The sequence below is a fragment of the Strongylocentrotus purpuratus genome, unplaced genomic scaffold (genome assembly GCF_000002235.5).
Source record: "Strongylocentrotus purpuratus isolate Spur 01 unplaced genomic scaffold, Spur_5.0 spur5_scaffold_13, whole genome shotgun sequence".
NCBI classification, from domain to species: domain Eukaryota; kingdom Metazoa; phylum Echinodermata; class Echinoidea; order Camarodonta; family Strongylocentrotidae; genus Strongylocentrotus; species Strongylocentrotus purpuratus.
Window position 1 is genome coordinate 16,627,539 of NW_022145598.1, and position 21,766 is coordinate 16,649,304.

The window sequence follows — 21,766 nt, forward strand, 5'->3', positions numbered from 1 at the left end:
CTGTACAACTATACAACTATACAACTATACGACTATGCAACCATACAGCTATAGAACGTATGTAAGGTTGTTACGTTTGCGGGCCGAAATGCCATAATTGCGAACAACCATACATCCATTCAGCTTTATGGTTGTACGGTTTTAACCAATCACAATGCAGGAAACTATACAGCCATGGCGGCGAGAATGTCTGTATAGTTTTATGGCTGTACGGTTTTAACCAATCACAATGCAGGAAACTATACAGCCATGGCGGCGAGAATGTCTGTATAGTTTTATGGCTGTACGGTTTTATCCAATCACAATGCAGGAAACTATACAGCCATGGCGGCGGAAATGTCTGTATAGTTTTAACGTTATGGCTGTACGGTTTTAACCAATCATAATGCAGGAAACTATACAGCCATGGCGGTGAGAATGTCTGAATTTAGCTGACACTTATGCCTCTACAGCCATTGAATGCTGAACATAGCAAAGCAATGATGGAATAAATAAAAATAAAAATTGATCTTATAGGCCTACTAGTACTAAATAATAATGGATCTAGTGGTAGATTTACTAGTAGTTGACCAGAACTAGATCTAGACTAGGTGATAGCTATAGTACTAGTACTAGTACTAGGCCTAGATCTAGTGCTTAATTAGTACTGCTACTACTAGGTCTAGCCTAGTACTATTCTATTTAATTTAGTGGACTATTACTATAAATAGACCTAGACCTACTAGTAAATAGTAGATCTAGACTAGACTATTATTACTATAGACTAGACCTAGATCTACTCTAGTAGACTAGATCTAGGTCTATTATAGAAATATTAGTAGACTATAGGCCTAGATTTACTCCTATTCAGATCTACTAATACTAGACTAGGTCTAGATCTAGATCTAATTTCCTAAATCGGCAATTGTAGATCTAGACCTAGGTCTATTTAGATCTAGTCTAGGGTATATAGGGTCTAGATCTCTCTCTAAGCAACAGACCCATCGGCAAATGTATATATAGACTACAACATGATTATTCCTAATGACGTGGAGGACCTACATTGTTATCAACTGCACGAATAAATTAAATTAATTGATTTGTACCTTTCCTAACCGAACATTAAACTTTGGTGGACATTTGCAGTTGGACCTGGATGAATTTATATGAATGGGACTGAAATGCATGAACTGGTGCAATTCGCCCATCTTTTTCCAAGTTGGGGAGTAATATTTGTATGTTTATTTAGAATATCGTTCGGTTAAACAACAAATTCTTTGCCTTATTGCATAAGTTTAGCGATGCATGGCTAGTCTATATAATTTCCTGCATTGTGATCAAAACCGTATAGCTATAAAACTATACAGACATTCTCGCCGCCATGGCTGTATAGTTTTCCTGCATTGTGATTGGTTAAAACCGTACAGCCATAAAACTATACAGACATTCTCGCCGCCATGTCTGTATAGTTTTCTGCATTATGATTGGTTAAAACCGTACAGGCATAAAACTATACAGACATTTCCGCCGCCATGGCTGTATAGTTTCCTGCATTGTGATTGGATAAAACCGTACAGCCATAAAACTATACAGACATTCTCGCCGCCATGGCTGTATAGTTTCCTGCATTATGATTGGTTAAAACCGTACAGGCATAAAACTATACAGACATTCTCGCCGCCATGGCTGTATAGTTTCCTGCATTGTGATTGGTTAAAACCGTACAACCATAAAGCTGAATGGATGTATGGTTGTTTGCAATTATGGCATTTCGGCCCGCAAACGTAACAACCTTACATACGTTCTATAGCTGTATGGTTGCATAGTCGTATAGTTGTATAGTTGTATAGTTGTACAGTTTCCTGCGTTCTGATTGGTTAAAACCCTACATCCATTCGATGGATGTATAGTTGTATAGTTGTCATCTTTATGGCGCGATCCGCCCGTCATAAGCGTGCACAACTAACTTGTGGCTTGTAACATCTTTAGCAGAACGAATTTCTCCCAGCTGTTTGAATCTCGCTCCTCATCCACCCATACTATTTTGCAAAAGTGAGCCAATTTCTAATATCATCAAAGTGACTTTTCAGTTTTCACTGATTATTTTCTTCTTGGATATTTTATGCGACTGAGGTGAGAATTTAACAATCATTCAACAAGTAGATTAGATGTTGTAATCTGGACAGGCTCTTTTTTGTTACCGCGGGTATTATTTTTGTTTTGTACCACGTACCGCATTTGGTGTAATGTTGATGTGTTGCTCTTGTCATTTTCTGCGGACTGCGTCTGTCCGTCTCTAATGCCGCGCCGCCGTGCTGCGCTGCCCCACGGCAACCGTGGAGCACGGTGCTGAAGTGGAAGTGGCCTGGGCGCGCGGCGCAAACATCAGAAACATACAGAAAAAAAAATGAAAATCATGATCTATTGTGAACTGTCATGATTTGGTCAGCTATGAATATGATCACTTACATGTACTCACCAAGGCAATGTGACTTGCAATGTTGCATTGTCGGTGTGCACATTTATCATAATTTAGACTAGTCTAGACTAGATCTAGATCTAGGTCAGTTTTTTTTTAGAAATAGGTCTAGAGGCCTAGGTGAACTGGTTAAGGTATAGACCGAATTTTCTGTCTCTTTCGTTCGTTAGCCTCTTATTGGGGTAGGGTCGGCTCTCTCTTTAGAGACCGAAACAGACTATCCCGCGAAATGTGTAGGGTTATGTGGGCAAATCAGCACACCAAACTTGCAAAACTTATCCCCGAATTACTCCTTTCACAGGATGCATATCCGATGCATTTTATATTGTAAATTAGGTTAAAACTTAACTACTTCGGTTCCACTTACCAACTTGACTGAAATAATCCGTTTAATGGTCCATTTTTAGGAAATTATGGGTCAAAATCGATATCCATGATGAAAATCTTGCAAGCCGTGTAAAACTCTCGCTGCCGGAGTCATCTAAATCAATCTCATCCCTTCTAGTCTACGCCGAAGGCAAAATGATTATGAAGGAAAAACTGTGATAACGCCATTACGAACGTGTAGATGGCGCGTACAGTTTTTCCTTCATAATCATTTTGCCTTCGGCGTAGACTGGGATGAGATTGATTTAGATGACTCCGGCAGCGAGAGTTTTACACGGCTTGCAAGATTTTCATCATGGATATCGATCTTTTAAAAATACGACTTTTGTCAGTAAAATACAACTTTGGGGTTTAAAGAATACAGTTTTTGAACTCGAGAGGTTGGCAGGTCTGCAGTCAGAGGGCGGAAAATGCACCCAGAATGTTAAATGCTAGCAAAATGCAGGGATGCCAGTTTACAAGCTTTTCATTGATTTGTAAAGCCTTGTCACTTCTGTTTTTCCAGGCCATTTCAGGCTTTATCAAATACATCATTACATGTAGGTACATGTTAGTACATGTACTTTGGAGGTCCAAAATGTCAAGCACACTTTTCAGGGTAATATCTGTTAACTACATGTACAATGTATATGCATGTTTCTCTCCCTAACCACTAGTTATCAGCCATTTCATTATATGATAGTAAATTTTACTTAGGAGGTTGGCAGATATGCGTTCTAAAGCACGACTTAATTAGCAAGCATTTATTTACGTCACCCTGAATAGGGACTTAGGGAGGTGAAAAGCCTTGACTCGCTGCTTTGTCACCACTTCCTAAATTACGAGTTGAGGCGACCAGAACTTGGAACAAGCTCAAAAAAGGAAATAAAAATTGGTGAGGTAAGGGGAAGAAAGGAATCGGTCAATTGACAGCCCTTTGTGCTGTCTTGTCACTTGCACCAGATAACTGTTGACGTTGAGAAGAGGCCACAGTTCTAAAAATAACCAGCTTTCACCTAGAAATTAATATGATGTAAGATAGAAATTGAAAGCTCAAAGCTTTTTTGCCACTAAAATTAGTCGGGTGCGAAGGATGAAGCTCTTTGCAAAGTTTGTATACTGCAAACTTCATGTTACGAAAGTGCCATTTCGACCATTTTCATAATGTAATCATATTTAATGCACAAATTTTTGTTAAGTGCCTTATTCAATTCAATTCAATTCACCTGTTACAAATAATTGTATTTCAATAGTCTGAGATTTATTGTTAGGCAGGGCAAGCCATAATCTTTGTCCAATGCAATTCACATTCTGACAATTGTAATACAATTATTTGTAACAGGTGAATGAAATAATTTGTATTGAGGCACTTTATGCTTTAAATTTGATTACATAGGTTGTTGGTATTCCAGATTATGGATAATGGTAACTGTACTGTACATGTACAATAACCTGGGCGCTGGTCCCTCATAGATTTCATAGTTTAATGCTGAGTTCCATCTTGCGCACATCTTTTTAATATTTTATTCTATTTGCCCTGTTTAGAAAGTAAGTATGGAGCACTGCTCTAAGTTTTGTTTTTGCTTTGTTATTGTTTTGATTCAAGACATACATGTACATGTATGCTGTATAAAGGGTCTTTGATTCGTTTGGAAATTGAAATAATAATGGCCAAAATTGGGATGGCTACAATTTAAATAGGTTCAATAGACCGGTTTACCAACGTATTCAAATTTTATGCATACATTTTAAACAATGGTTGTTCTTGGCAATCTGAAAGCTTGCCCGAGGCTTGCCTGGCATATAGCAATAAATAAGTAATGTACATGTATGCAGACACGTATGGTTGTATAGTTGTACATGTATTCCATGTAGTTCATTCACGATTCAAAAGTAACATTTTAATCAATGGATAAGTCGTCACTAGGTCCCTGGGAAAGAAACGTCCATGAATTTGAATATATACGTAGCATAGTACAGTTGTAGCATACATGTACCAGTCTATTGAAAATGGAAGACCCTCCCGTCATTGATCTTACAAATTGTGAAAATTAGCCAGTGCCAGAACAAATAGGAAATTGTTAATTAGTGAGTCTTATACTCTGTGAAGAAGAACGTGAACAGAAGGTGAGATTAATTAACAGTTTGGTATGTTGGTTTTGACACTTTGTTTTATTTGTTACCAACCAGTACTGTACAACTGAACTGTAGTGCTCATTGATTGATTGGCAGGTGGTGTACATTTACATGTATGTTACGTTTTTTTGTAAAACTTACATTATGTGGTATGCAAGATGTACAGTAGTACACATTGTATGACAGATTCATTCATATATCAGGGAGTTATATATCATGGAGGGGTGGGGGGCATGAGGAAGGGTCATTGAACTAATGTACAATATTGCTGCTACTCCTACTGACCTCTACTACTACTACTACTACTACTGCTACTTTTTCTACAGTGTACATGTACATGTACTACCACCAACACCACCACTACTACTACTACTCCTACTTCTTCTATGACTACTACTACTACTACTACTACTACTACTACTACTGCTACTGCTACTACTACTACTACCACCACTACCACTACTCCTTCTTCTTCTTCTACTAACTACTACTACTCCTTCTTCTTCTTCTTCTTCTACTACTACTACTACTACTACTACTACTACTACTACATGTAAGTACTACTATTACTACTACTACTACTGTTACTTCTTCTACTACTACTACTATCACTAGTACTATTACTAGTACCAGTACCACTGTACCAGTACTGCTTCTAAAAGTTCTACAACTAGTAATTATTGTTAATAGTGTGTAGCGTAGAGGTACTTAATGGAACTACTACTTGTACCCCAACAAATTGTTTATTAAGCAACCTTGTACTGTCATACATTGTATTTTAAGCATAAAATGTGTGTAATTAAGTACAGTGATACATGTATGTACCATTAAAGCAATGATCTGCTTACTCTAACACAATGAGGATCAGTAAATTTTTCAACAAAGTTTACAAACAATATTTGAAGATCAGTCACTCGTAAACACTTTCACAAAGGCCTGTTTACCATTTTCATTATCTTGTAAAATGCAAATTTGTATGAAATATTTGAAAACATGTTGTTTTCTTTCATTGCAGCATCAAAGTTGCAGGAAATTTGTCTTTAAAATATTTACATTCACGTGCCACACTTCAGCTATTCTTGTTCACTGTATACACTGTTATGTATACAAATTGTTTAGAATGTCAACAAGCAAAATATTGTTCAAACTACATGAATACATTTGATTGGCATGTCATTGTAAAGTTTACATTACTATTTTATAATCAGGAAAAAAATGAAAAAATGGTTGACAATATTTGAAAATCAAATTTTTGAGATAAATAGTAGCAAGATTCTGAATACATTAGTATCAATATGGACAATGCAGGCCTTCAAAAGAAAGCTAAATTGTATTTTACTACCAGTATACAGGAAAATGAGGACATACAGTAGTAACAGAAATTAATTCAGTTCAACGAAGTGAATGATTTTTATATTATTAGAGCAATAAGCTGTGACACGATGATGTCATCGAAGAAAGATCTACACTGTGTGTACAGCTTTATTTTAATGTTGTAAATTCAATTCAGGCCGATTCTGTCCAATATGTGTCTCGTAGGCCATGTTATTTTCAAATACGTACATGTACATTGTAATGTTTACTCTAAACATGTACAATGTACTGTAAGTTAATCACACCTGTAGGCCTACATGTATCTATGTATATTGTACATCTCTCAGTTCAAACAATTAGCTTATAAACTGACATACAGATGTACATTGCATACATTCAAATAGCGCACAGTGTATAGCCTGGCATAGAACTCTCATTATTTCATTGTCGAACAAAGGTCATTTATGAATCAATAATTCCACCTTATCTGACTTCTTTTGAATTGACCTTCCAGTTTATAGTTGCACCGTTAATTTGGCATACACGGCTACATACATGCCTATTGTGATCTGTACACTGGTACAAGCAGTCCCGACACTCCTGACATGAATGAAGAAATTAATATTGCTAATGAAATGCTGCGAAGATTTGCATACATGTAAACTCTTGTATTTTGCAAGATTCTGATATACACTGTACTACTGTACGTATAGATACTGAATTACTGATACTTATACCGGGTTTACAACTGAAAATATTTTTGGCATTTTAAATCATAGGATAGACATTTTAATAGATACATGTATGTGTACTGAAAATTATTATTATTCATATGAGATTTGTCTGATACTCATAACCAAGACTTACATGTACATGTATTTCTGGTTGTTTACATGTTAAAGATAAACTCCAGTACTGGTAAAAAAAAAAAAAAATTCTCACAGAATCAAACAAAACTTACACTGAATGTTCAAGATTACAAATAAATGACATGTGCCAAACAATTTTGGAAGAAAATGTATACTGGCTGAGTAATGAGCATAGAAAGACAAGGAAATCAAGGTAGTACTAGCCCCGACACCATGTGTGTTGTCCCATATATAGCTTTCTATGTGAGTGCTTGTTACTTTACCAAGACTCGGTCAAATTTATTATGATTTTGATGACTCCAGAACCTTGCAGTGCACACCAATACTTACATGCTACATGATCAACTGTTTCTGATCCTTTCCACACCTTTTCTTTCACAATGCAATCGCATTACCAGTACTAAAGTTTATCTTTAATAAAAAGGTACCGGTATTGATTTGAGAAATTACTGTACATGTACCATACGTAGGCCTGCAAATGCTTCAGCTACATGTTACACAGGTGTACTCGGCTGTATACCATAATTTAATGATATAATTTACCTAATTTACACCTGAGCTAGAGTTGTCAAATGATAATTGGCCCTACCACTACACCTGTTTATAATGCAGCTTGTATGGTAGTGAGCAAGATGGGAATTATGCATGGGATTGTTTCTGCCTTAGGCTACAGTACCAATCAATTATTATTAGTAGTGTCAAGTTTGACAGATTGACTGATTTGCTGTCTGCATGTGACATTTATAAAGAGATGCACGAGTTCTGCATCAAAGATCAAAGACGGAAAAATAAGTTGTTCGCTTCCTCATTCTTTATACAGTGTATACATTGTACACTGTACAGTACGAAGAACGTCAGAAGAAATTTTCCCTGAGAATTTTTTTCTTCAAATGCCCTCGTATTCTCAATACTTGTATGGCGGGGAGTAGCTTTATGTTCAGTGAAAAAATACACGGGGGCTCGGGGCTAATTAGCCCCTGAAATGCCAAAAGAGCCCCTGTAAATTTGCATAGAGTTCAATGCAAAACAAATTAGAGTTCAATGCAAAACAAATTTTAGAATGTAATTTTCATGCAGGCAAGCTTAAAAGTAGCCCCAGAAAAAATAAATATTAATTTTTTCCCCGATAATTTTTGGACCAGGGACATAATTGTGATAATTTAAAAGTCTATGTTTGGACCAAACTTTCATGTCATGTGTGTATGTAGTCCCATATATACTCATTTCTGTGTGCCGTGCATCTGATTTTACAGCAAGATAGGTCAATCAATATACAGTGTATCTTTTAAATTTGATTTTCTAATATATTGCAGCGTACATTATTTCATACTACATGCTATATTGCTATATTGTAAAGTGTTTTTATCCTGATTCCTTTTCCAATAGACCATTTTCATAATACCGGTAATGTATAAATCTTTGTAATGTGCCATGTTACAAATTATTTAATTTACCTGTTACATTTGACAAATAATTGTATTTCAATGCCGGTAGTTACTGTAGAAAGCAAATTGCATACATTATGTGTTGTTAGGAACTACAGCTAGGACAAGCCATAATGCTTGCCCTACCTAGCATTCTCAACAATTAATGTATGCAATTGGCATTCTGACTATTGAAATAAATTATTTGTAACAGGTGAATAAAATAATTTGTAAGGAGGCAACAAAGATGTCAACGCTTTAAATTTGATTACATTACAAAAAAATGCTTCCAGACAGTGCCATTCACCAAACTTTGTATGACCAGGGGGTGTTTCACAAAGGTCCTACATGTAAGTAGAACTTAACTCTAAGTTGGACTTAAACATTATGGAGAGCCATTTGTAGTCTTAAAATCAAATATATTCAAAAGCAAAAATTCAAGTATTTTAGACTTTTCATAAATTCCACATCAAGAACATGAAATCTCCTTAATAATAGAAAATATGAATGATTCAAATCAACATTTTATGCCTTTTACAAAATATTTTCAAAGATGCTAACAGCTTTTCATAATGGTTAAGACCAACTTAAAGATAAGTTCAACTTGGGATCTTTGTGAAACACCCCCATGTACATACAGTAGCAATTGATTCCATCTTTAAATACATAGTATTTTGATACAGAATATGAGCTGCATATGGACAGGTATCCATGCATACATGTACTCTACGGAAATCTACTTTTACAGGACGATGGTCTTCCTTTGAAAGGTACGCTTCATACAAACTGATCGGAATAGAATGGGATTTGGGTCGAATCCTAATCCTCTTTTTTCCCCTACCTTTTTAGCCAAGGTACCTTGTAATGGCATTTACAGTATCATTGAAGGAACCTTTTAATGCCCCTGTCTGTGAAGGTAATAGAATTGGTTACCAGACGACTACTCATACTGTGTAACACTAAAGCATGGTATGCAATCGTACTGAGCACGAGTATTATACTCAGAAGTAAGATGGAAAGTAGGACTGTTATTATTGTTTATGATTTAATGATTATTAGACCATATAGAAAGTGGAAAAATAGATATTACACAAACTGGGAAAAGGGAATTATAATACCAAATGAAAATTAGACTACATAAACAACCAATAGACCACATGGGTTGTAGAAAATGTTCTTGAAAGTTTTCATCTTGGTTGTGAGCTTTTACTCCGCTAACGATCATGCGTTATATGAAGGGACATCAACGGAGCCCTGTTTCATAGAAGTTGTTATCAATAACAAGTTACAATAATTGTTATTGTGGCATTTGATTGGCTGAGAGCAAATTTGTCATCATAGAATTTCAATTTTTGCATTTGTTAATGATATTTGATAACATACAGGTATGTTTTATGAAATGGGGTTGTGTTATATTTGTACATACAATGTAATGCCTTGTTTACAAAATTCCTTGAAAAGTCCCAAGTACATCTCTAGGACCAATACTCTTTTCACACTGGTTTTGCTTAACCCCGTACTTTGCTTAGCCCCGTACTATCCTTAACCCCGGACTATTTTTTTGGCTTTTCACACTCGCTGTTTTTAGTCACGTACTAGCGCCTATTCCGGAATAAGAAAATTCCCGCTGTTCTCACTGCATTTCGTTAACCCCGGATATCGTGTATGTTATGATAGGACATACTTCGCATCTAGCCAGCTGCGATACGCTCCATTGCGTAGTACCGGACTATTTTTCGTTTCTGTTCTCATTCATTTGCTTAGCACCGCAATTGCGGGGTTAGCAGGAGTTAGCACCACAATTGCGGAGTTAGCCCTGCTATTTTGCAGGGTTAGTTAACCCCGTACTATAGGTGGGGTTAGCCAACTTTAGCCCACTTTGGTAAAAACCAGTCTGAACAGAAAGTGGAATAGGCTTAACCCCGTACTATAGGTGGGGTTAAGACCCCCCCCCTTAACCCCACCTATAGTACGGGGTTCAGCAAAATATTGCCAGTGTGAAAACAGTATTAGTACAGCCGAGCCAAGCATTCTTTGTGGCAATGAACGTCACATGAAGCACATGTGAACACGGCGTAATTGATTGAAGATATGAACATTGCCGGTGGATTCCACAAATAGGCAGACGGCTGAACACACATCGTCTATCAGGGTTGTTTTCACCTCGATGGGTTATCTTCATCAAATACCTGCCTGATAAACTCACCGATGACTCATCTCGTTTTGCGCTCAAATACCTCTAATATAACCTTAATGAAATCACACATAGCAAAGCCACGCTTGTTTGGGACACATTTCTTGAAATACCAGTATAGTACTGCTATGGATGTCAAATGCCCATGGGTCAATCATAAAATCTCTTCCACGTACGGCCAAACAAAGGATCTGAAGGCATATTTTTAGAATTTTATTATTTGGAATATTTGATGGTGAAATACAACAGGGAACTTGTTTGTTTGTTCTTCCTTTGTTAAAGAATTTTTGAATGACATGTGCAGTTACCAGTAATAATAAAAGATGATTGATAAGAAAATGACAAAAGTAGGCCTTTTGGGGCTTTTGTATAAAATATACACAGATGTAAAACCATCTACAGTGTACAACGTACATGGAGACCTTTACTTCAGAGAAATATATTGTACACACTATTAGCATATAAGTGTAGATTTAGTTTAGATGTTTTGAAAACTGCTAGGCAGAAAGAAGGTCTACTCATGAGTCATGAATACTCATCAATTTTCTAGAAAAAAAAGAGGTTGTCTTTATCGATTTTCTCAGGGCTACATGTATGTACATGCTCATGTAGTAGAGATGTTCAATGTACCAGCACCTCTTGAATTTACCTTGCTTATTCATTCAGTCCAATTAATCTTATGATCTAGACAATATTAACTAAATACACTTGACATGGTCAGCCTACATTATGTGGCCACTTGAAATGAGATGAAAATTGTCATGTAAAACTCTTGAAATCCCGAAATTTCACATAATATAATTCAACTAAAAACTTATCTACAGATTCTGATTTTGTCTTTTTTTTAAAGGCTCATAATAGTGGGTTTTCATGGAAAATGTAAACCATTCGGGTGTTTACCCATAACAAGTGTTGTCAGTCACTAAGAGTGGACTTCACTTTTATGACAGACAGGTCTTGTGTAATGCTCTGTGCCCTAGACTACCGGGTATCAAATTTTCTCATCATGTCAAATTTCCCTCACCCTCGAGATAAACATGTAAGGGCAAGTTTTGAGAATTTTCTGGTGGGACCACAGGTTCGCTGCTTTAGGGCGCGTTCATGCTTGATTTTGAAGGCAGAATGAGCGATTTGTAATGCTCATCGTAATCGCAGTTCCACGGTGCAGTGTTCATGCTCACTTCTCCAGGCAATTCTCCTTGGGTGGCCTTCAGCTGGATTCGCAAACCTGTGTGCGCATGCTACGTAGACCCACTAGAGGTCAGTGCGTTGACCCCATTTAAACTATTTGTAAACGCATCTTTTTGTGAGTTTATGATCGGCGATCGTGATCGCCGTTTTTCGGTGATTCTACAAAAGTGAGCATGAATGCAATCGTGTTTTAAACTAAACGCGTAACAGATGCCTGATTCTGGCCGTCAAAATCAAGCATGAACGCGCCCTTAGAGACCTTCGCACGCATAGACACATTAATTGGTCATTCAATCAAATCTGGTATCAGCGAATTGTGATGCAATACACATGGACATCAACTATTACCTGTACAGTATGTGGCTTTAAATTTTTGGTCACCTGATCAAGTCTAGATAGCGAAAGGTGATTGGTAAGCACGTACATATACAATGTACATGTACTTGTATTTATTATACCCCAATCTGGGATCCTAAAGTTTTTGCCATTTCCTGGTTTAATAAGTAACTTGAATGCATGATGGAATATAATTTGAGCAGTTTCGTGCCTTTATTAGGTTGCATAAAAGGTGGACATTTATGTCGTGTCATGAGTCTGTACCTTAAAATACCCGACATAAACATCGAAACCTTGAAAGTTAAGCTCAGATTTCATGTTTTTCGTAAGGTTGCAAATGCTATGTCTACACGAGTGACATATAGAACGCATACGGGGAATGCAATGCGTCAAGTCTTAAAGCTGGATTTAAGTCTTCGCGGTCTGGCTTAGTCTGGATTTCCAGACTCTATCTTGAGTTTGAATATTTCATCTCACCGATGTACATATTTATGTTTTTAAAACATCTAGGTTAAAGCCCGGCCCCCCCCACTCAGGTTTCAAAATGACCGCATGCGTGTTGCCAAAATGTCCTTTTCGTAACAAAAGAAAAAGGTCGAGCCGTATTGACTTTACACACCGGACTTTTGCTGAAAAGGGGGGGGGTGCGGAAAAAGGCTCGTATACAAAAGAAAAAGGTCGAGCCGTATTGGCTTTACACACCGGACTTTTGCTGAAAAGGGGGGGGTCGGTTGGAACACGCATATGCGTACCCTAAATAACACTGAGTGGGGGGGCCGGGGTTAAAGGTGGAGTTCCGGTATACTGTACATGTATGTGAAAAATAATGGTGCATGTGTAGTTGGGTGCATGTACAGGTGCATACAGGTGTACTTGTAGAATACATTGTACAATGTTCATGAGTAACCTTTCCAAATAGACTGGTTTCCTCCATATTATTCAAATTTATGGATGTATCTTTCCTGGGGACCTACATGTACAGTATAGTGACAAGTGATTCCATTCACTTGTTATTAATGAATAAACTACAATACTTGGAATCCAGTCTACATTCATTACATGTTGCTATGTAGGGGAAGCCTCAAGCAAGCATTCAGGTGGTCAAGAACAGCATTTGTCTAAAAAGGGTGTAGCATTGGAATAGTATCCCGGTCTACTAACATTGTTTTCGCAGTGCGATCGCATGACCAGTACTCGTCATTTCCTCCTTAAACATTGGGTTTAATGACTAGATTAGGTCATGTGATCTGCGATGCCAGCCTTGCTTCGCGGCGATCAGAGAAGAGCAACTCTGACGCGTTTGAAATCGCCCTAGAGAGATTTGTTAGTCAGGCTTCAATTTGGGAGAGGAGCTAGGAGATCGCCGGGCTCAGGCCCAGCCAATCTTTTGATACCAAGATATCTGATGGTTTAAAATATTTAGGAAATTTAGAGTAATTTATTTTATTAAGCACGTCCCATCCCACCTGACTATGTGGTGAGCTCACTGATTTAGCATACAAAAGTAGAAGTAGAGGTGCTTTAGCTTAGCAGAAAATGTGTTGAACTAGATCTTTTGTAACTCTAGTTTATCAGTAATTTTTTTACAAATAGTGTCGCACCTTGTGAGCCAGCAATGTGTAAATTTCATGATTTGGGGCGCTTGTTGTACAGGTATGTGTTACATGTATGTAAATGTTGTAATTGTAACGGATAAATTCAACAATTATGTCACAATACCGGTAACAGCTATTCTTAGTTTTTTTTATGGACCTGCCTTTGAGCATTTTTCACATGATTCTGACAATCTTACTCTTTTAAATCTTTATTTTTATTTAGTGGTATACACTGTATGTACATGGTCATGTACTTGTACATGTTTTACTTCTATTTTCAGATTTTCACACTTTTTGTGGAATGCAATGTAACAGAAACCATGTAAATGTACATGTAGTAAGACTGATTGTGTGTTTATAAATAATGCTTTTCAAATTGCTGAAAATAAATCACATACAGTAAACAGCAATACAAAAAGAAAGGGGTGTGTGATAGCAACCATAGGCATGTCTTCATCAGCTCGAGATTGCCAAAGAGCCCGCTATTTCCCGCTAATTGCAACTGCGGGCTGATGAAGACGCAAATTAGCCGGATAATTTTAGCTGTTAAAATAGTGGGTTATTTGGCAGTCTCGAGCTGATGAGGACAGGCATATTTATAGTCAAATTTCGGATGTCGGAACATTTTAAGAGAAATACTTTTCAGGAGAAGACACTTGGTATTCCTGTACAGAATAATTAAAAAGAAGGGGAAAGCTTGCAAATTATTAGTTTCTTTTACTCAAGTTTAACCTCCTTCTTTTGAAGTAGCTTCTTCAAGGAAGTTATACATGTAAGCAGAAACCCTATTCATGTAAAGAAAAGACCAACTGATTGGTCTAAATCTTGTCAATCATTCACTGCGTCTATCACACATCAATTGACAATTCCATCGCCATGGCGATCAATGAGAAATTTCAGGTTTGATGAGTGAGTAAGAAGGCAATGAAAGACGTCCACACCGATCTGTCAAGCGTAGGTAACAGGAACTTGATCGTTTCGAGCCCCCTCTGTCTTTAATTCCCCAAGATCTGTTACAGATATACCGTCTGATCCATTCTGCGTGTGTGTGTCGCCAGGAATAACATTCGTGTCGCTTCTTCTTGATTCCCCCCCCCCCCCCCACAGATAGTCGAAGATGAGTTGGCGCACATGAGGGAAGGACTATCTGGGTTGCTTGGATGTCCTCGAGTTTTTCTTTCGCCTCATCGGGATGATAGCCATCACATGTAAACATTGATGATCCTGACTCATCGCAGCTTCAGAGAGGGTCGGTGAGCACGTCTACAGTTCTTTAATTGCCAGGAAGGATTACACATTGTCCTTGGTTGGTGGGTCGGTCAGTTCCAGACTGGCTGGACAGGGGGATGGACGGTGCGCGCTGACCGCTAGAGCGGAGACGTACGGGAGGCCTGTAACTCGGGGAACGCTTCTCAGACTGACTGAGCATGGCCTGGAAAAATGTAATGGGATATCATTAACTCTGACCGGTAAGTGCAATGTTTTTTCTTTTTCTGAAAGTGCATAGATGCAGAATATGCACTATATAAATTTTTTTTAGTATTATTATTATTATTTTTAAGTATTTTACGTGTCACTATTTATAAGTCAAATAAGTTCCAGTAATAGTCATGTGCAGTGTACGTGTACATGTGTATCAGTATGACTTACAATGTACATATCTCAGCACTAAGTATAACAGATGACTAGACAATTTGTGATGATTTATTTTTAGGAGACAGCCCATAAAATAGATCATGCGTGCTATACTGCTATTTATCAAGCATCAATTCATGAGGAAGTAAAATCTGTCAAGGAAACATTCAGTCACATTTAGACCAAGACTACATACTGTACAATTCTCTCCGTTTATAAAATAAGGTACCGTATACTATATTATTGTGCTCTGTTCTGGAATTTCATTAGTTAACCCAGGAGGGAGCAGGCAGGTGTACCCCCCCCCCCCCCCCAACCCCTTGAGAATATTATATTAGAAATAACAATATCCAGGCCGAGAGGTGGTCTTTTTTGTATAATTTATGATATTTGTTTTTAATAGTTTGTTTTAATGCCAAATTTGTTCATGTTTTTTTTTCTGTAAAGAAGTGTCAAACTGTACCCAAACATTTTGTGAGCTCTCTTTAAATGAAACATGTAGCTTTAATTTTGAGTTCTAAAGTGGGTGTTTCATCAAGACACATCAGCTGCCTTCGCAAAGTTCTACCCTTCCAAACTCTGTGGACTTTCCCTTTAAAGCTTATTTTGAGTTCTAAAGTGGGTGTTTCGTCAAGACACATCAGCCACTGTAACAAAGTTCTACCCTTCCAAACTCTGTGGACTTTCCCTTTAAAGCTTATTTTGAGTTCTAAAGTGGGTGTTTCGTCAAGACACATCAGCCACTGTAACAAAGTTCTACCCTTCCAAACTCTGTGGACTTTCCCTTTAAGCTTATTTTGAATTCTAAAGTGGGTGTTTCGTCAACACATCAGCCGTCGTTGCAAAGTTCTACCCTTCCAAACTCTGTGGACTTTCCCTTTAAAGCTTATTTTGAGTTCTAAAGTGGGTGTTTCGTCAATATCAGCCACTGTTACAAAGTTCTACCCTTCCAAACTCTGTGGACTTTCCTTTAAGCTGGAGGTGCCAGAACAAAGGAAGGACAATGCAGATTGAACAGTCTCACAGTTGTTTCTAAAAACAGTTTCGGTTGGAAAGTACAGCCTTAAAAGGCCAAGGGCACAAAGGGGGGTCTCAATTTTCGTAGATGGCTACTTTTAGCAACATGCTGAAACCTTAAAGGCCATGATTCCCAGTCTCTTGTGTGAATTTTCAAATTTTAGGAGGGAGTGGCGGGGCCGGGGTGGGAGGGGGGGGGGATTGAGTTATCCATTTTATTCAATGTTTGATATTTTTCTTGTTTATAAGAATTGCTATTGCTTTAACTTGACAAGAGAGGGTTGAAATGCTAAAAATATCTGCATTTGGTAGACTTCATAAGCATGAGAATTTGTCTTGTTTATTTCACTTTTAACTCATTTGTAAATTGTGAAGGCTCAAAACAAAGTCAAATGGAAGTCTATGTATTGATTTGTATTTACAAAGATGTCCTGTCTAGTCAGTTCCTTATTGATCATTTTCAGAACAGAATATCAAACATAAACAACAACAAATTGAGGTGGGCAGAAAAAAAGGAGGAGGGGACAAGAAACTAGGAATTAATCTTATTTAGTCTAATGTGGAAATAGAATAAATACATTTTTTTATAAATCTGAGTAGGCCATTTTGAATTCGTTCCTAGCTGTTTTTTATGTACACTGTACATGTATGTACACCTGTACATGTACACAATCAGATAGTATCTAAATTATCCATACTCTTCATAAGTTTTCCAACTTTTTTGAGTGTGTGACAAAAGGATTTGTCCTGATTTTATGTTTCTTGAGAATTAGAAATAGCTTTATACACCAAAAAGTATTCAACAAATGCCCCTTTTCCTTTTCTTCTTCAGTTACCAAAAAACATAGATGACACCAAATTTAGAAGGGGTATGAATAATACAGTTGTAAACTGTACTTATAGTTGTACTACTATACACTCCTGTCAAAGTACCAGTATTTCAGATCATTTGGCTACAGTAATCAGCTTCTAATGCCAAATAATCAGTGTTTAAATAGCCTGTCAATAATCGCTGGTTTGGGGGTCTTTGATTTGGAGGTTCTCTTTTACATTTTTTGATCATAAGGGAGTTCCAATTTTACAATTCAGACAGCAAATCAATTTTCATTTTAGAATTTGGTTTGAAATGAAATTTTATCTCTTCATATGTTTTCCTTTTTCCATATACAGGTGTAGATGGAAATGGCAGGAATTTGTTATATTATATTTCCTTGTTATTTGCAAGGGGGAAATCGTATCACTTTTTGTCATCTACCGGTATATATTGAATCAATGATGCTGATGCGTCTAATATTTAGTGCAGGCAGGCATACAAACCATGTGTCCCAAAGGAGCTTGTTAAACAGCATGTTAGGTGGGGGGGGGGGGGGGGGGGGGGGGGTACAAAATTTAATCTGTTGAAGGTTTTCTTTACATGTATGTTTTAAACACGTGTTGAAAACATAATTGGGCGGTACAAATTTTTGTAGGTGATACATAATGATGAAGGCAATTATGAGGACCTTTTTGACAGTTGAATCAATCAATGAAGAAATTCATTCTTAGTTTCATAACATACCAGAGGTCACATGGTCTTAGAACAATCAATTAGTTATCAAGGGTATTACAAAGTCGATTGTTAATATGGAGTCATTATGGAAAATGAAACTTTCTCAAGTAGCTCTAACCGGTAGTTTCTATATGAGCTGTGAGTTATCTATTCAAGTGATTGAAACACGGAAGAAATTTGATTTCAAAATTCTCTACTGTATAGTACATACATGTACTGTACAGATGATTTTTGTATTCCCATTTCCCATTCAAATATATTGTAGTCTAGTGGATTAATCGCTGGAATGTGATTGTGAACCATTGGTTATTGGTTTTGAATCCCTGTCACATCACTAACGTCCTTTGGCAAGACATTAATCTACATTTGACACACTCGACCAAGTTGAGGTGGTTCACTTGGCACGAATTGATTCCTTAAAATGCTAGAGCGCCTTAATGACAGCCATGCTAAAGCCGGGGTACTAACGGTGCAGTGTCAGGATTGTCGAGTCAACGTGAGTGCTAATGCTATACAAAAACCTGCTATTAATTATTTACATGACCGATGGCACGTATACCTGTACTTGTACACTGTACATGACATGAAAATAAAAAATATTCTGAATTCAGAAAATGAGGAGAGGATTTCAGACTTCTAATAGTACTCTGCTGACGAGTTAAATGTATAATGCAAAATGTTCTCCCCACATCCTTGTAATCAATTGTAAGCCATTGTAATTAACAATCTCTTTAAAGAGAGTTAAAAGTTTAAGGGGATAACATCTGAATATTTCAACCGTACATGTATGTCATTTTTCTTGAGCCAAAAGGGTGTTAAATCATGTACATGTACTTTTAATACAGTGTAAATTTTTGTTATTTGATGATATGTAATAGCTCCAGCAGGGCCTGCCTTTGTGTTTTCTTCATGGAACTTGTGGATAAATTTCAAAATTTTAGAGGACCAAAATTTGAAGGCCTACATACTGTTTATAGCACCAGACTTAAGTTTTATTCCGTTGGTGTCACTGTCATGCTCTCTCTTTAGCTTCACAATTCCAAAACTGTATCATTACGAAGCATCATTTTTCCTGAACGCTGCGCCAAGCCTACTTTACAGAGCTGTTAATCACTCTGCAACGACAGGATCGCTTTGTGACAGCCTGATTGTAACATCTTTTCTCGTGGGACGTGGATGATCGTTCTCTTGGGTTTCCCTCTGGTCATCTCAGATTATAGAGTCCATAGCTACATGTAGGTTCACACGGGATTGGACTGTCCAAGTTTTTAACTTTAAAAGAGAAGGTTGAGTTCTGGGAAGAGGTGAAAAATAATTTGTGAGCATTACTTATTATTGTTATTATGCAAGTTTGGAAGAGCATCAGATGAAATATGTTCCCTGAAAAGCATGGCTCTTCAAATGCCTTAATATTCTAAATATGGCATGTACAGTAACAGCATACAAATTGGGACAGATTTTTATGCCACACTTTTTTTGTAGTCCCATTTCTGTGTATAGTGCTTGTAACTTTACCAAGACTGGGCCAAATTCCTTTTCATTTTGATGATTCCAGAACCTTGCAGAAGCAACTTTATCATTAAAATGGCGAAATCTTCAAATTACGAACGACAATCTACTGTTAAACAATGACAAGGGCTCGTACGGGATCGAAACAAAAAGTATTCAAAAATTTAAATGACAAGCCGTGTATTACTAATAGCTGGCATCACTTCAAAGTTAATTGCATCTCCACAGATCGCACTAACCTTAAGATTACTAGCGGTTTAAATAACTTTAATTAAACTTTAAGTTTCATAACCATGGGTTTAATTGTCCACATGATCCCTTACTATGGTTATAAACTTTATAATGTACAAGATACCTTCGGTGTAAAACCACAATGTAAACTTTAAATTAGTACACTGTCGTGTGAACTGTGAACCTAGCTTGTGTCCAGTCATTAAACACATAAGGGGGATAGGGTTTAATTGAGTTAGACAGGATTCATTTTACGATTACAATTCATCACTGAGTGTTTAACAGTTGGCTTCCATCTTTGCTTCATTCAATAAGGAAATCGAATCAAGCGTGCAGGTGTCATTATGGAAAGCACTCCCCTTAAATATAATTTAAGCCTTCTTGTATTTATGAAATAAAAGCCAACTATATGGTCACACTGTCCAGAAGGTTGCTGACAACTACACTGTATGTAATGGCGCATATCGTAAAACCAGAAACTTGTGTGATATGAAACTCGCAACTCATAAACATTGGTCATTTTTGCGGCGAGGAGTTTTGTGAATTGCAAAATTTTAGTGCCATGTTAGTTGTGATTCCATTCATTCACAGCAACCTAAAACCACTTGCATATCTTGTGAAAGCTTGATAATTGTATATGGCCAACAAAAAACAAACATGTTAAGCGTTCTGCTTTTTGAATAGAAGGAAAGAGGAGGCCATCATAAACACATCATAAACATATATTTTTATAATTTCTCAATTTTTACTTCACTTTCCGAAAGAGCATCAAAAATAATGTCCAGATGACGAAAAAACCAAGTATTGGCTGAGATATGACCATCTACAGTATATATAAAAAGATTTCCTAGGAAGTTAGGAACTCAGTGTTATATTGCTCTGGTTCGTAATGTTATGAACCAGAGCAAAATAACACTGAGTTCCTATAGGAAATCTATTTATTCAGATGGTCATATCTCAGCCAATACTTTACAATTGATATGGACATTATTTTTTGATGCTCTTTCGGAAAAAGAAGTTCAAATTGAGAAATTCTAAAAATAGTGTTTTTGATGACGTCACACTTCACCACTCTATACCCCTACTACACAGGAAATACACCAGAAATGAGAGCTTAAAAAATGTGTGAGGGATTAGGAAGGATGGGATTGAATGTGCAAGTGTATTTAGGATTTCCTCAATAATGTTGTATTTCACATTCGCTTTTGAAGATGAGTCATGTGGTGCATGCACACAGAGAAATTAAACACCAAAATAATCATGACACATTGACTGACAAATATTAAAGATACTATGTCCCTTTTGCAGCCAGCATCAAATTCTGTAGAACTTTGCAGGAATTATGAATATGTCATGTACAGTATGTCCTATGACTAGTCCTATCTGTGAAATTTCTGGGGGGTGTTTCACAAAGATCCTACATATATGTAAGCTGAACTTATATCCCTAAGTGGGACTTAACAATTATGGAAAGCCGTTGGCATCCTTGAAAATACTTCGTAAAAGTTATTTCAAAAAGGAAAAAATGTTGATTCAAATCATTCATATTTTCTATTATCAAGGAGATTTCATGTTCTTGATGTGGAATTTATGAAAAGTCTAAAATACTTGTATTTTTGCTTTTGAATATATTTTATTTGAAGGCTACAAATAGCTCTCCATAATGATTAAGTCCAACTTAGAGTTAAGTTTGACTTAATAGGATCTTTGTGAATATACCCCCTGCATTTCTCCCATTACTGAATAAGGCAAAAGATGTCTTCCTCAAGAATAGACTGCTCATTGAAGGTACCCATTTCTGTTTCTCGAAGGAAAAAAGGTGGATATTCTTTAATAACCCAAACACAATTTTTGATTCACATTTATTCTTGTGTGGGCTATGCATACCCATGACCCATATGGAGCTACAATAGATGAATGCTTTTTTTTCAAACATGTTTAC

The 21,766-nt window shown here is 36.9% G+C and overlaps 1 protein-coding gene across 1 annotated transcript in view; it reads left to right on the forward strand.

Moving 5' to 3' along the window:
- Nucleotides 1-1,937: 1,937 nt before the first annotated feature.
- Nucleotides 1,938-21,766, forward strand: part of LOC100890130 (muscle M-line assembly protein unc-89) — a 34,762-nt gene continuing 14,933 nt past the window's right edge. Inside the window, exons 1-2 of the mRNA XM_030983019.1 lie at nt 1,938-2,112; nt 14,991-15,352. The gene's annotated coding sequence lies outside the window, so the exon portion shown is untranslated. The remainder of the gene's footprint in view (nt 2,113-14,990; nt 15,353-21,766) is intronic.